The sequence below is a fragment of the Gopherus evgoodei genome, chromosome 7, assembly GCF_007399415.2.
Source record: "Gopherus evgoodei ecotype Sinaloan lineage chromosome 7, rGopEvg1_v1.p, whole genome shotgun sequence".
Taxonomy (NCBI): domain Eukaryota; kingdom Metazoa; phylum Chordata; order Testudines; family Testudinidae; genus Gopherus; species Gopherus evgoodei.
The window spans coordinates 35,801,486-35,815,666 of NC_044328.1; the positions used below are offsets into that span (position 1 = coordinate 35,801,486).

The window sequence follows — 14,181 nt, forward strand, 5'->3', positions numbered from 1 at the left end:
CCAACAAATTAACAGGATCGCTGGCCTATGGAAGGCCCCAATCCCTAGGGGAGTGTTGGAAGGATTTGGCCTACTGAGGTCACGTAAGACTGAGTGCTTGTTCCGAGCTTAAACTGAATGAATTTGTGACCACAAGGAATCTCCTGGGTGGAGCTGAAGGACTGCTCCTGCAGAATCCACATTAGGGTGATGTTTGGTAAGTTTATTAGCATGTGTATAGGTTCATTTATTGTTTTAAAAGGTTTTCTGTGTAGTGTTTTTACCTTAAGACTAAAGTAGGCTTGCATAGGAAGTGCTATGTGGTACCTGATAACTGTAGCAATTACACTTGCTAACCATTTTTTAAGAGAAAGCAAGCAGGTGTCCTTGGGCAATCTACCTCTGCTGGGAATAATAGTGAATTCAGGGAACTGTGCAGCCTGGACATACCTAGGTCAGAAGAAAGTGACAATGTGGATTTCCACTCAAGAAAGCCAATGGCTGGTGAGTTGAAAGCCTAAGAGTAAGTGCTCTTGCTGGACCACGGAGGGGGAATACCATGCTGCTACCCTGAACTGTGACAATGGCATGTCTACTCTACCATTCCTTTATAGAGACAAAAAAGGGTATTTTGTTGATTATATTTCCATGTATCCTGGGTGGGGACTGGCACCGAGTACTAACTTGCATGCTAATTTGTACATTATAAAGGGGAAAAAGAAACTAGCAGCACTGCCCTGTGAGGTTGCTCTGTATTGAGATATGTTCATGCCACACAAGTATGATTACGGGGAGATTAGTTCTTTCACTGTGGCAATGCCAGCTTGATTGCTAAATTGTTGGCACTGAGAATAAATTAGGACAATAAAATAGGAGACTGGCCCTAAATCAATTTTCAAACATCACGTACAATTGTTACATAATGATTGCAGAACACTTTATATTTCAGAAGATCTACCTGTTTCCAGTGAATCATGTTTTGTACAGAGGTTCCAGCTGGGGCATGTGTTATATAGATATATATTCGGCTCTAAAAGGAAACATTTATATTTCATAACAAGTTTTATCTCACTAAATGGATCTACTTATTTATCATAAATCAATGCAGGCAAGTTCAAGGATAAATCTGTTTTGCAAAAAATATCTGAGGAACAATTGTAGATTTAGACATACCATATTTAAGTTCTTCTCATTAAATTCACACAGCTCAAACATGAGGTTGCCACAAAACTCTGATAACATGTCCTGGCCGCAAAATTCAGCAGCAAACAAGTCAGTAAAAAAATTCTGTCATACAAATTCTTTTGCCCCAACTACAGTCTGTAAAATTACAAAGATTCATATTTAATAAAATTACAGAGATTGGAGATAGAAGAAAAGGCAGGTTTTATCTGCCAATCACAGAATGTCTCCTAAGTATATTCAAGTTCTGTGTTCAACACACTATTCACTATTCCAATTGTCCTCCCAGTTAAGAATTTTGCCTTCAGATTTTCGAAACCTTAATTATTTCCTTCTACTTACACCTCTTGGATAGACTTGAGTAATTCCTCTCCCTCCTTGGTATTTACAACCTTCAGATACAGCTAAACTACCACACTCTCCCTCCATCTTTTGGCTAAGCTACCGGAACATAGGCATTACTATACCAGATCAGGCCACTGGCTCAACCAGTACAATTACTGGTATCTGCAGTACCACATACTTCAGAGGGAAATACTAGAATCCTTATAACAGAGAATCATGGAACAACACACCAGTCAGAGAAGACACCTCCAATCCCTGGCAGCTCAAGGTTGTTTTATATCCTGAAGCAATAAGGCAAAAATCTCTTGTTTTGTACCTCACCTAGTATAGCTGGATGTACTCATTAACCATATAAATGCCTAATCCTCCTTTGAACCCTACTAAGCTTTTTCCTTTTAAGGTTTTAGATTTGTTGCCCTTCAGTTTTACTGAACGCAACCCTTTTCTTGTATTAGGGGAAGGGCTAAGTGGCAATGCTTTGTTATTACTGTGACACCATTTTCTATTTTATAAACCTCTCATGTCTCCTTTTATTCATACGCTCTCTGAATAGTCCAAGACTTTTACATTCCCCTGTGACACTGAAGTCTGCCCATCCTTCTAATTGGTTCCCTAATTCTGCTATACTTTATGGGTAAATTTTGGCACAGTGAACACAGATTATGGATTAAGGTATGTGACTAGCTTTAACATTGTACAAATTGTACAGTAAAATCTCTGGAAATTCTAGAATGTCTCACTTCATTTTAACTGTTCTGTCCTAACTGGTTTTAGAATCCCCACCAAAAAAGTCCAGCTAACTTTGGTTAACAGATATTCTGTCTAAAAAAACACATACCTTGATCACTGCATCGGGAAGAAATGCAAGTTTGTCAACAGACTTTGGGCATATTTAAGAGTGGCTACAGGAGCTAAATCAAAATACATTTTGATTCTTTGAGCCAGCTGGCGCATGGCTGAAAATGTTACAAAAGAAGAAAATGAAGAAAGAGATGTGCAAGTTACTATTGCAAGTTGTTCAAGCACAAATGTCTAGATTTTGTGAAAACTATTTTACAAACTGTAAGGAGAACAGAAATGTTGAGAATTTTTCAAGGGTCAGTTGAAAACACAAGCTGTTTATTATGTAAACATTACCTATCTGCATTTGCGGTCCACACACTGCAAAACCCCCACTAAAGTATGATGATGAGATGACGATACTTTCAGTCTGTAATTTTCTTTCAAATGAAAGTAACTGGAATGGAATTTAGTGCCTTTGCTTTGCTTAATAAAACATTTTTTTGGAACAAAGTTTTGCTGGCTTCAGGTTTTCCTTGAAGTGTGATTATAGTCAGAAAAACAACTGTCAGAATGGCACCTCCTACTCAGATGTCCTTCCTTGGTAGTGCCAGACCCAGATTTACTTATCTGAGCAAAAGAAATAAGCATTTATTACTCATTAGCACTGCAGAAACCAAATAACTATTGCAACGCTGAATGGGCTTCTACTGTGGTTCATGCATAAAGAGAATTGTTAAGTGAATTTCTATGAGCCTGTTCACCCTAGGATAAAATGGTTTATTTTACTGCATGGCAGCTACTATGAAGACAGGGCAATGGTACTTTAAAAATGTAATCTGCTTGTAGACCTGTTAGTTCACATATTTTAAGTATACACCTTCTTTCTAGTATGGACAAGCCCAAGAGCACAATCTGCACTTCATGGTGTACACCTTAATTTCACTCTAACCACACACTTCTGTTGTATCAGCGTTATTGGTGATGGTGATGTGCAAGTCAAAAAACAGAACATGACATTCAGATGACACAGCTATCAGAACAGGATATTGCCCTAAAAAGTTCCCCTCTGGTCACATGTGATATCTCCAGCACAGCAGAAATTGGGATTCGGGGGGGTTAGTATGGGGGGGGGAGGGTAGAGATCTAGACTTCAAAGGATAAATAGTTCCATTGTTAACAACAGACACTGCATTCCCCTCAAACTTACCTGTCATGGTGCCTTGCGAATGTCCAACATAATATAGTTTCTCTGGTCCAGTTTTCTGCACAATAAAATCTATCACCGCTGGATGGTCATATTTAGCCATTTCATCATAGGTACAAAAGGAAGGGTGGTCATCTGTATGTTAGCTGTGTAATTGTCTGCATTTGAACACCAAAAGCCTTAGAACTGAAAAACAGTCATAGCACTACAAGCTTTTCCATATTATTCCCTCAAGCACCTCAACTGTTTTTAGCCCCCTCTGCATTGGGCCAGGAACTGACATAAGGAACTATATTTAAACTCTGTTCCAGCTACACCAATCAATATAGATCATAGGCAGTAACTGTGTTTAAAAATAAGAACCTATTGTTTTAGATATAGGTTGTGTAGAACTGTTTACTCCTTTGGTAAATCCACACAATACAGTCAGTTATTTGATTTAATGATTTATCAAGAACTATAATATTTGTAGTGTTGACCCCCAGAGAATTCCAAATACTGTATCGATAGAGAAAGACAATAAGACCTACATGTTTTTGTGTGTCCACTAATTCTGGAGGTGCAGTCTGACATCTCAAGGCCTGATTTTTTTTAGATGCTTAGCAACTACAACTGCAATGGACTTGAATGGAGCTGAAGATTTCAACTCCTCTGAAAATCCAGCTATAAATTGTGAAATTAGAAATTAGTGTTTCTTACTTTATTAGTATCAGAGGGGTAGCTGTGTTAATCTGGATCTGTAAAAGCAGCAAAGAATCCTGTGGCACCTTATAGACAAACAGACGTTTTGGAGCATGAGCTTTCGTGGGTGAATACCCTCTTCGTCGGATGCAGCTGCATCCGACGAAGTGGGTATTCACTCACGCTGCATCCGATGAAGTGGATATTCACCCACGAAAGCTCATGCTCCAAAATGTCTGTTAGTCTTAAGGTGCCACAAGATTCTTTGCTGCTTTTACTTTATTAGGACAATGGATTCCCAGCATCACTTTACAAAACAAAATAAACTGCTCATGTCATAGTTTTCCCCAAAATTATAGTCTACCTGAAAGTCCAGAATTCCTCTTGGAGCACTGAAAGGTTTATGTGTCGTCTGGACCAAATGTTCCCTCTGCTATTTCCTATCTAAACATCATAGCCAGCATCTGCTAAATGAAGCCCATGCAGTTTGGAACCATCTGCAAGTAAACCATGCTGCAGAAACACAACAGGCTTCGGACCTGAAAGAGAGAGACACTGAATATTCCACACAAGCAAAACTTCTGTGACACTGATAATAAAACAATGCTCATGCTTCATAGTCAAATTCCTAAATCCAGCATTAACTTCTGGAGAGAGATTTAGCTGAATTGCCAAGGAGTGTATTTTAAAGGATTTTAATTTAAAAAGACATATGTCCTCACAGTAGGAAAACTGCATAGAACCCTTCTTTCATTTTTTGTGCAAGTGGATCTAAACCAAGAAAAGTGTCAGGGGAAAATGGTTTTTCTCAAATGCATCACTAGTAAATATAGAAATCTTTAGAGAAGATTTAAGGAAATGGGTTATTATTACCATAAGCAACATGCAAACAGAGAGTGTCTTTCAGTATTAGTCCTATTATACTTGATTTTCAAATTATTTGATTTTGATATGTAGTTTAGGCTCCAAACAGTACATGTCTGGTTGTATCTTAGGTTAGTGATTATCACTCTGATTATTGGATCCAGGATTTCATTGTCTATTGGAGAGAATGCAAGCAATTGGGCTCAGTTTCCTCAGGTACTCCACACCTATTCCCACAATATCTGTATCTCACTGAGTCAGTTTCTCTTACTCTCCTCCACACGAAGTGTCCACGTTTATTTCCCATTCAGTAACTTCTGATTACATTTGGTTTTAAGCGTCATGTAGTGAGTGCCAGTGCACCTTATACCACTGTATTTCAGATCATTTCCTTTTCAGAGTAATTACTTTTGCCCCGCTCCCTGCACAGTTCTGTGTAAAAGACCTAGAATAAATAAGTATCTGCCAATCATCCCAGCTTGATCTCAGTTGTGAGCACTTGTCCCAAAGAGCTGGTATTTGGAGTACACTAGTAGGTAAAGAAGCTTCCCCTCCACCTCAGGAAAGCAAATAGCAGCCCAAGCCCAGAAAGGGAATCTCTGCAGAGAAAGTGGTTCCAGGGACCAAGGGTGTTTGAATGGCTAGGAGGGTATGCTGCTATCAAAGAGCATTTCTAGTCTTCACCAAAGTCTTAACTAAGTTGATCACCAAACTCTCAGTCCTCTTCCCCTCCAAACCAAACAACCACTCGCTCCTGCTCTGAAACCCACCAGCCACAGCCTTCCCACCACCACAAATTGCTGTGATAGAAACATTTCACCAGCCATGGTACTTCTACAAGCAGTTTAAAGATGACAACATAGTTCATGTCCTTAGCATACATATGGTCTACTATACAAAATTAAAGCTCTATAGATCCAACAGCCAAAGGGCCTATTTACAACTGAGGCTAGTTAAATGATTTCTTTAGAAAATTAATATAGATGGCACAGAAAGGTATTCTATTTTGCTGAGGATTTCACTGTTTTGAAAGATGGTTTCATTCCAATTTGAACAAATCCCCAAAATTTCAAATTTATCCACAAAAAGGAATGGAGTCCTGGCTTCAGAGCAGTCCACCTGGTAGGCTGCCCTGGAGCTGTGTGCCCTGGAAACCTGGGCTTCAGGGGAGCCAAGGTAGGCAACAGGACAGGAAACTAAGGGTATGTCCATTAGAAACCTGCCTGCCAGGCAGTGTTCTGAAACCTGGCTGGTTTCCAGAGGATCTTCTTTAAAATTGAACCATCTCCATGGAACATTTCAATATCATTCAGCTGGCAAATTCTGACAAAAAAAATTGCATCTGCAGTGACTCAAAATTAAGTGTGCAAAAAATAAATTGATAGCAGGAAAAGCTTTGTACTGTTTCAAAAGAAACTATCGCAGAAGAGCACTATGAAGAGGATGAACAGTGCATGCCAAGGAAGAGATGAGTTTTCATACTATTTAGGCAAACATTAAACTAAAACAGTAACTGAAATTTACACAGCATTCAGACAAACATATGAAGCTTTTATATGAATGATGTTCATGTGTGTCTATAATAATACTGATGGTTTAGTGCTTTATTTTTGAAATTGATACAGAAAATAAGCAAAAACCTAACAGATTTTCCTTAATCCAAACTATGTATTTTCAGACTTATAAATGACAATTAGGAGTTAATCAAAATCATCATAAATTTGGCAGACTGCACCAATAAAAACTGACAGCAAACTCAGTACCAGTCTCACTGGAGAGATAACAGAAGTTTACAAAAACACAATATCAGCATGAACTGAATATACTTTATATATTACTTCTACAGTTACTGTCCCCATATTATAAAGGTTCCCCCTTGAGCCCATGCTGAACAGCAACAAAGCCTACAGACTGGTGGTCTCTGTTTTAGATTTGTGGCTGGTGCATCTTTTGGACAAGAGACAATGTTGCTCAAGGCAGAATAACTGACTTAGACCTCAACATTTAGATTGCAGCAGTGGCACTTCAGTCACCCTAGCTTCTTTTTCACACACACAAAGGTTCATACTACCAGGGTTCAGTTTTCCATCCACACAGGCAAAAGCCTTTAATCACATCAGCCTTCAGTTTGTCTCCCAATTTTGCTTACTCCCTCCTCTTTTCCTGTCTTCTATGTAATACTCCCATGTTTCCTTTTGTCCTCCCTACCCACCCAGTACTCCTTCCCTTGTCCTCTGACTATTAGGAGACCTTTACCTGCATCTTTATTCTCCCAGATTCTCATATACACGTCATGGTCCTTTAACAGCTTTTAGAGTGCTTCTCTACAGCATTTTCTGCCACCTACCATAAAGACAATTTGCACTGGTAATGTGTTCTCTATAGAGACTAAGCCCTCGTCCAGACTAACCCGCGGCATCGGCGGGTTAAAATCGATTGCTCGGGGATCGATATATCGCGTCTAGTCTGGACGCGGTGTATCGATCCCCGAGCGCGCTTACATCGATTCCGGAACTCCATCAATCCGAACGGAGTTCCGGAATCGACACGGAGAGCCGCGGACATCGATGCGGCGCCGTCCAGACTGGTGAGTACCTCGATTTTAGAAATTCGACTTCAGCTACGTTATTCTCGTAGCTGAAGTTGCGTATCTAAAATCGATTTTAATTCCTAGTCTGGACGTGGCCTAAGAGGGAAGCAGAGTATGAGCATGTTTGAGGGTCCTTGCAGGGACACTGTTTAACTCCTGCAAGGCTGAAGCTACAGATCAACTTTTCCACAGCCAGAGGCCAGGACAGGAATGTCACTGCAGGAAAACTAGCATTCAGGTAACTCGGGGAAACTCTTCTCCATTCTGTACAAAATTGTCACGCACATTCATGCAGAGCAGATAGAATGCCTGCTGAAATGCTTAGGAAGAACAGTAGTATAAGGGATGGGAATACAAGATGGTTCAGTTGATGTAGAAGGAACTTTTGTTCATTGTCATGGTCAGTAAACGGACATGAAATGAAGACTAGTATGTCTGTCAGCAAACACATTCAAAAACTTCCAGGCTTAATTTTTATAACCACAAAACCTTCCTTCCATGCATATTATAGAAATTAAAATATATAGTATACACCACAAACATCCTCAAAAAACTAAAACTAGAGTGAAAAATACTGGTGCCCCTTAACAATAGTAGAACTCCATCTTTAGATTTGCAGAATTTTCTAAGACCCCTGTAAACCTCCTGTATGTGTTGCTGTAATCTAGGTCATATTTAAGACAGGAAGAAATTTAAGGTTACAACAAGTTTCCTATTTAATATGGACACACATTTTACCCGCGTTGTCAGCATTTACTTTCCCATGAGGAATTCTGTTAACACTGAGGATATAGCTGTCTGCTGTCACAACATCATACTCCTCACTGGGGTATCCCCTGTATTGAATTATTTCACCCTGCAGAAAGAAAAAAAATCAAAGGCTTTGGTCTCAGACTGCCAACAGGTTTTCAATTTTTGAAGGCTTTCCTAAGCCATGTATTTATTATTAGGGGGTTTTACTGGAAGTAGTTTCTGGTGGGATATTTTCAAGGAATCTGATCTGGGGGGCATTATCTGTTATAGCCTCTGTCAGTTTATTCCACAAAATAAGGTGAATTAATAATGTATATTTCATTGTTTCTCAGAGATTCCCCTCTCCACAACCCAATTCTTTCTTTAATACATTACTTACAATATTCATATACATTTCAGGATTGTCATTTGACTTGCTGTCAGAGATTCAATTCCATGGATCAAACATGTTACAGCTACAGAATGCCACATCTTGGGTCAGCCCCTTAGAATAATATATGTTACATATTAGTGCTATCTGAATTATGCTTAACTCTTCCAAGAAGAAAGTGTGCTCAACAGTTATGACCAAGTAGCTTAATGTTCCATATAGTCTGCCTAAGAAAACAAGTTATACTGGGCCTGCAAAACTCAGGAACTATACTACGTATTCTTGAGCACCATCTTGTCCATTAACACATAACTTTTATAAGCTGAATAATGCAGGACTGAGTCCTGTTTTCCTGTTGCTTATTTTACTGGTTGTCATATACTATGTTGGGTACAAAATATTCAGCCCGGGCTATGTGAAGCTCTAGGCTGCATTGTTTATGCTGTATTTGATCTCAGTTCTGGAAAACAGCAGCACCACACAGTGTCGGAGACTCAGTAGATGTGGTGTAAAGAGCCATAATTACTTTAGACCTTAATATCCTGTTCATTACAGATACTAGAGATGGGTCTGATATTTGAAGTTCAGATTCAAAATTAATCAAATATAATTAATCAAAATTAATAGCTCAAACCATTAAGGAAATAGGAGTTAGGTGCAAAGCTTCAATCAATTTTTCCAGGGTAAGAAAGAAAAACATTTTCCAGTCCCTTCTAATTAAGCCAGTTCCTTTAGCAAAGAAGAAAATAACCAACAATGCAATTTAGAAAGACAGTTTTCCACTACAATCTCTTCTGTATTGTCCTTTCCATCTTCTTCCTCTGTCCCTCCAGCAGTTCTTTGTAAATTATCCACATCTTCATAGGAACCAAATAATTATCCGCCTTTTCTGGAGCATTAACAAATCTAGCTTTTTCACCATTTAGAATCTTTTTTGGCTGGATACCATAGTGCAAAAAACTTTAATCCTTTCTCCTGGAGATGTTTGTTTACATTAACAAACGAATCTCTAGCATTGAGACTACATTTCTACATCCGTAGTTGTAAGCTGTTTATCTTGAAATATTCTTACCAAATACAGTCCAAGTCTCTAGCAAGCCTCAGATCTTCCTCTGGGTGCTGGAGACAAAAAGTTCTCTTATTAGTACTGGGGGCATGCTCTTAACAGGGTTTGAAGTACATTCTGTGATGTGCCCTATCTCTAAATCAAATCCTGTATCTTCAATTTCAATGATATGCTAGTCAGAAGGAAGCCAACATGCTGTTCTCCTGGCTCCCTTTTAAGGATTTTAGTCACTCCTTCATTTGATTTAAGTTCTGCCAGCAGGCAGTTGATTCAAGATCTGCCAGTAGGCAGGCTCTCTTATCTTACACCAGTGGGCAGTATTGCAAATTCATTGTAAACTTTCGTGATCCTTTAGGCTACCCATTCTCTGCTCCACTTCAGTAAGCCTCTCTTTAAAATCATCTAGGATAGTCTAAAGCAGTGGTCTCCAAAGTGGGATGTGCGCACCCCAGAGAGTGCGCAAAACAATCCATTGGGGGGCATGGCAGGAGGAGCGCTGCTGGAGCACAGGGGCAGCGTGGCAGGAGGACCGTTAATAAATAAAATAAAATAAAACAAATTAAAAATATTGTTTATGTCATCTTTATCTCATCCTTTTTTTAATTTCTACTTTTATGTATGTTTTATATTGTACATAATATATTAGTACAGTAGTACATGTATATAATTTATACATAAATAAATATACATATATTGGGGGTGCATGTTCCAAAAATTTTTACTGATGGGATGCACAATCAAGAGAGTTTGGTCTAAAGGATTTGAGGGTGGCTGGTAAAGCTATAACATGTTTAAAGATTTTTTTTTATCACCACTTGTTACTCTTTGAAAAATGTATTTTCAATTCCCATCCTTCATCTCTTCCATTCATTAGCAGCTACAGAGTTTGCCAGCAGCAAACACTGGAAACTAATTTAAAATTAAAAATTAATATTATAGCCATCACTAAGATGCTTTTGATATTGAAGAGTGTTTTTACTATTTAAAATATTTTCTACTCTGAGACTTCACGTAAGCAGTAGTAAACAATATAACTAAGACTGAAATGTAGCTTTTAACCCTTGCTAACTCTCAGACATTTGTTTTGTGCTAGAATTTGTTTTCGAGTTCAGAAACACCATTTTTAGTGCTCTATGTATTGTGACAAAGTTCCTCCTCTACCTTGGTGGGTCCTGCGCTTATTGGCGGATTTTCTCACCTCACAGATTCACCCTGTGGGTCGGGAAACAGCCAAGAGACCTTCCCTTCTGGTAGAAGCCACAGTCTAGGTCAATTCCCCCTGTGTTTGATCAGGAGTTGGCAGGAGTTCCAGCCCAGGGCCCTGTGGACTGCCGCTGTCTAAAGTGCCTCCTGGTACAGTTGCGCGACAGCTACAACTTCCTGGGCTACGTCCCCATGGCCTCCTCCCAACACCTTCTTTGTCCTCACCACCAGACTTTCCTCCTGATATCTGATAATGCTTGTACTTCTCAGTCCTCCAGCAGTATGCCTACTCACTCTCAGCTTCTTGCATGCCTCTTGCTCCCAGTCCCTCACATAGGGTGACCAGATCACCCAGGTCAAATATCGGGATGCGGGGGGGGGAGGGTGGGGGCAGAGGGGAAAAAAATGGCGGCAGACCGAAAAAAAAAATCCCCCACCCCTGATTCCTCCTTCCTCTGCAAGCACTGGAGGGAGGCCTGGGAGACTCAGGGGAGCGCAGGGCCGGGGTGAGTGTGAGTCTGGCCTGGCCCAGAGCTGGCAGGACTCAGGCGCGGTAGCTGGAGGGAGAGTAGTAGGTGGCCTGCGGGGCCAGGCGGCAGCTGTTCTCCCCACCTGGGCAGCAGGACTCGGGAGCAGCCACTGCTGCAGCTCCCACTGCCGTGGGGGGATGAAGCGGTCACTGGCCAAGCTCAGCGGCTGCGGCTGTGGCGCCCACGAACCCCCCGAGCCTGGGCCTGCTGCGGGGACCCAGTGCGCATGCTGTGTGTGCCCAGCCCCTGGCCAGTTGCGTCTGGGCTGGCTGCCCAACTGGTGCAATCCTGCCGGCGGCCCCGGAGTGGGGGCTGCAGGCCTCAGCCCCCACCATCCCACTTGGGTCCGGCAGGGGAATGAACAGGGCTGGGCTGCCGATGCCTCCGCCGCGGGATTGCACCAGCTGGGCAGCCAGCCCAGAAGCGACTGGCCAGGGGCTGGGCGCAGCATGCGCGCTGCTGGGTCCCCGCAGCAGGCCTGGGGTCAGGGGGTTCGGGCCCGGCCGCCAAAGCCACAGCTGCCAAGCACCACATGCTTGGCCACTTCCTCCCTCCGTGGCAGTGGGAGCTGCAGCAGCGGCTGCTTCCAAGTCCCACTGCCCAGGTGGGGAGAACAGCCGCCGCCTGGCCCCGTGGGCCGCCCCCCTACTCTTCCTCCAGGTACCGCACCTGAGTCCTGGCTGCTTGGGGCCAGGCCGGACTCACACTCATCCCGGCCCCGCGCTCCTCTGCGTCTCCTGGGCATGGCATGCTTGGCAAGAGGCAGGGATTGAGGAGGGATCCAACGGGGGAGGGAGTGGGGGAGTCGGGGCAGGGGAGGGCGAGAGCCCTTCCGGGCTCCGGAGCCTTTGTTTGTTTGTCCAGTGTCCTGAGCTAACATTGGTTGGGACGCGGGACAAACAAGCAAAAATAGGGACAGTCCCGATAAAATCGGGAGGTCTGGTCACCCTACCCTCACACGCACTTCCTCTCCTCTGGCTCCCTGGCTTCCTTTGGCCTGACTGGAGCGAGCGCTTTTATAGCATCAGAGCAGGGGCGGCTCTAGGCACCAGCAACGCAAGCAGCTGCTTGGGGCAGCCCATTTGCAGGGTTGGCAGCTATCGAGCCTGGGAGCTGAGAACCAACAGGGGCCCTGGGAGCTGTAGTTCCTTGGTTAGCTCCCTGCCTATAGAACCAGCCCTGGAGCAGGGAAAGAACTATGTTTCCCAGCATTCCCTTGGCCACTACCAACAGGAAAGGCGGGGGAGGGAGTGTGGTAGCTGAAACCTCATGCTGCAGCTTGAGCTCACTAATAGAGCGGGATGGCACTGTGAATGGGGAACAAATGTGCCCAAGGAACAGAAGGCTTTGGCCCAGATATCCCCTTCAGAAGACATCCCCAGACTGGCTTAGGGATACTGGTGTGACTTCACCTTGCAGCCCCCAAAGAAGGAATTGGGTGGACTAAATGAACAGTGCCCCTCTCTATCTGAAGCCTAGCAAGGGAGGTACGTGGATCCCACTAGAATTTAAAATGAAAAGTAAGGGAGGGGAGGCTCTACTGGAGCTGTGCAGCTTTAGATACAGTACCAGGCACTTAGGAGGATTTCCACTTCTGAGCCATGGAAGCAGAAATTGACTTTTCCTTTCCAGATTTAGCTAATATTCAGAAAGGGAATCTAGCACCTGCCTTCCAGATTTGAATACCTCAAAATTCAGGAGCGCTCAAGCTCAGTTTGGGCAGCTGTTACTTCATTTCTCTCAAATCAAATATACTGATCCACTGTAATTTGCTGTAGAAAAAGTAGGATAAAATTGAGCAAGAAATGCCTCACAGTGGTTTTTAGGAATTGCTATTTTCAACAGCCATATTTTTTTTAGTTGTTTAAAAGGAAGACAGTGATATTGCATTGGCAAATTACCCACAGAAACAAAGAGTGGAACAAAGGAATAATAAAGGCACCTTGACTTTTCCTCATTTATGGAGAACAGTCTTATAATATGCATCCAGATATCCTCCAATCACACAAGCTGGAAATTGTTCCACTTTTCTGCAGTTCTGTAACCATATGGGAACCAATCCTGTCTGTGTCCTGTACACATCCAAAATTCTTGCTGAATGACCGCCCTCGGAGCAAGTCACCAGTGACCTAGGGCTGGGACAGGAAGGGGGGAAGAAGAGGGGTGCCCAGAGCTGGTTCAGCATGGGGTGTGTGTGAGCCCAGGGCTGGGGCAGCAGGGGGGTGCGGGAAGGGGGAGGCCCAGAGCTGGGGCAACAGGGGGTGCAGGTTGCAGGGGAGAGCCCAGGGCTGGGGCAGCAGGGAGGTGGGGGGGGTGCCTAGGGCTGGGATGGGGGCAGCCAAATTTTATTTTGCTTGAGGCGGCATAAAACCTAGAGCCGGAGGGGTCTTAATTAGAGTCAGGTGCTTAACAGCCTCACCTGACTCTTAGCAGGTTAATTGGAGTCAGGTGTTCTCATTAGCCTGGAGCAGCCCCTGCTCTGGTCACTCAGGGAACAGAAAACTGCTTATCCAGTGGCCAGTATATCTCCCTTCGACTACTTTGCTGTTCCCAACTGGCCTGGGTCTATCACAGTATGTACATGGCAATAGGAGGAGAGAAATGCTCTCAGACCCCTATGCATGTACAAAT

At 42.8% G+C, this 14,181-nt stretch overlaps 1 pseudogene; it reads right to left on the reverse strand.

Moving 5' to 3' along the window:
- Positions 1-2,349: 2,349 nt before the first annotated feature.
- Positions 2,350-12,300, reverse strand: LOC115654530 (annotated as a pseudogene).
- Positions 12,301-14,181: the final 1,881 nt, after the last annotated feature.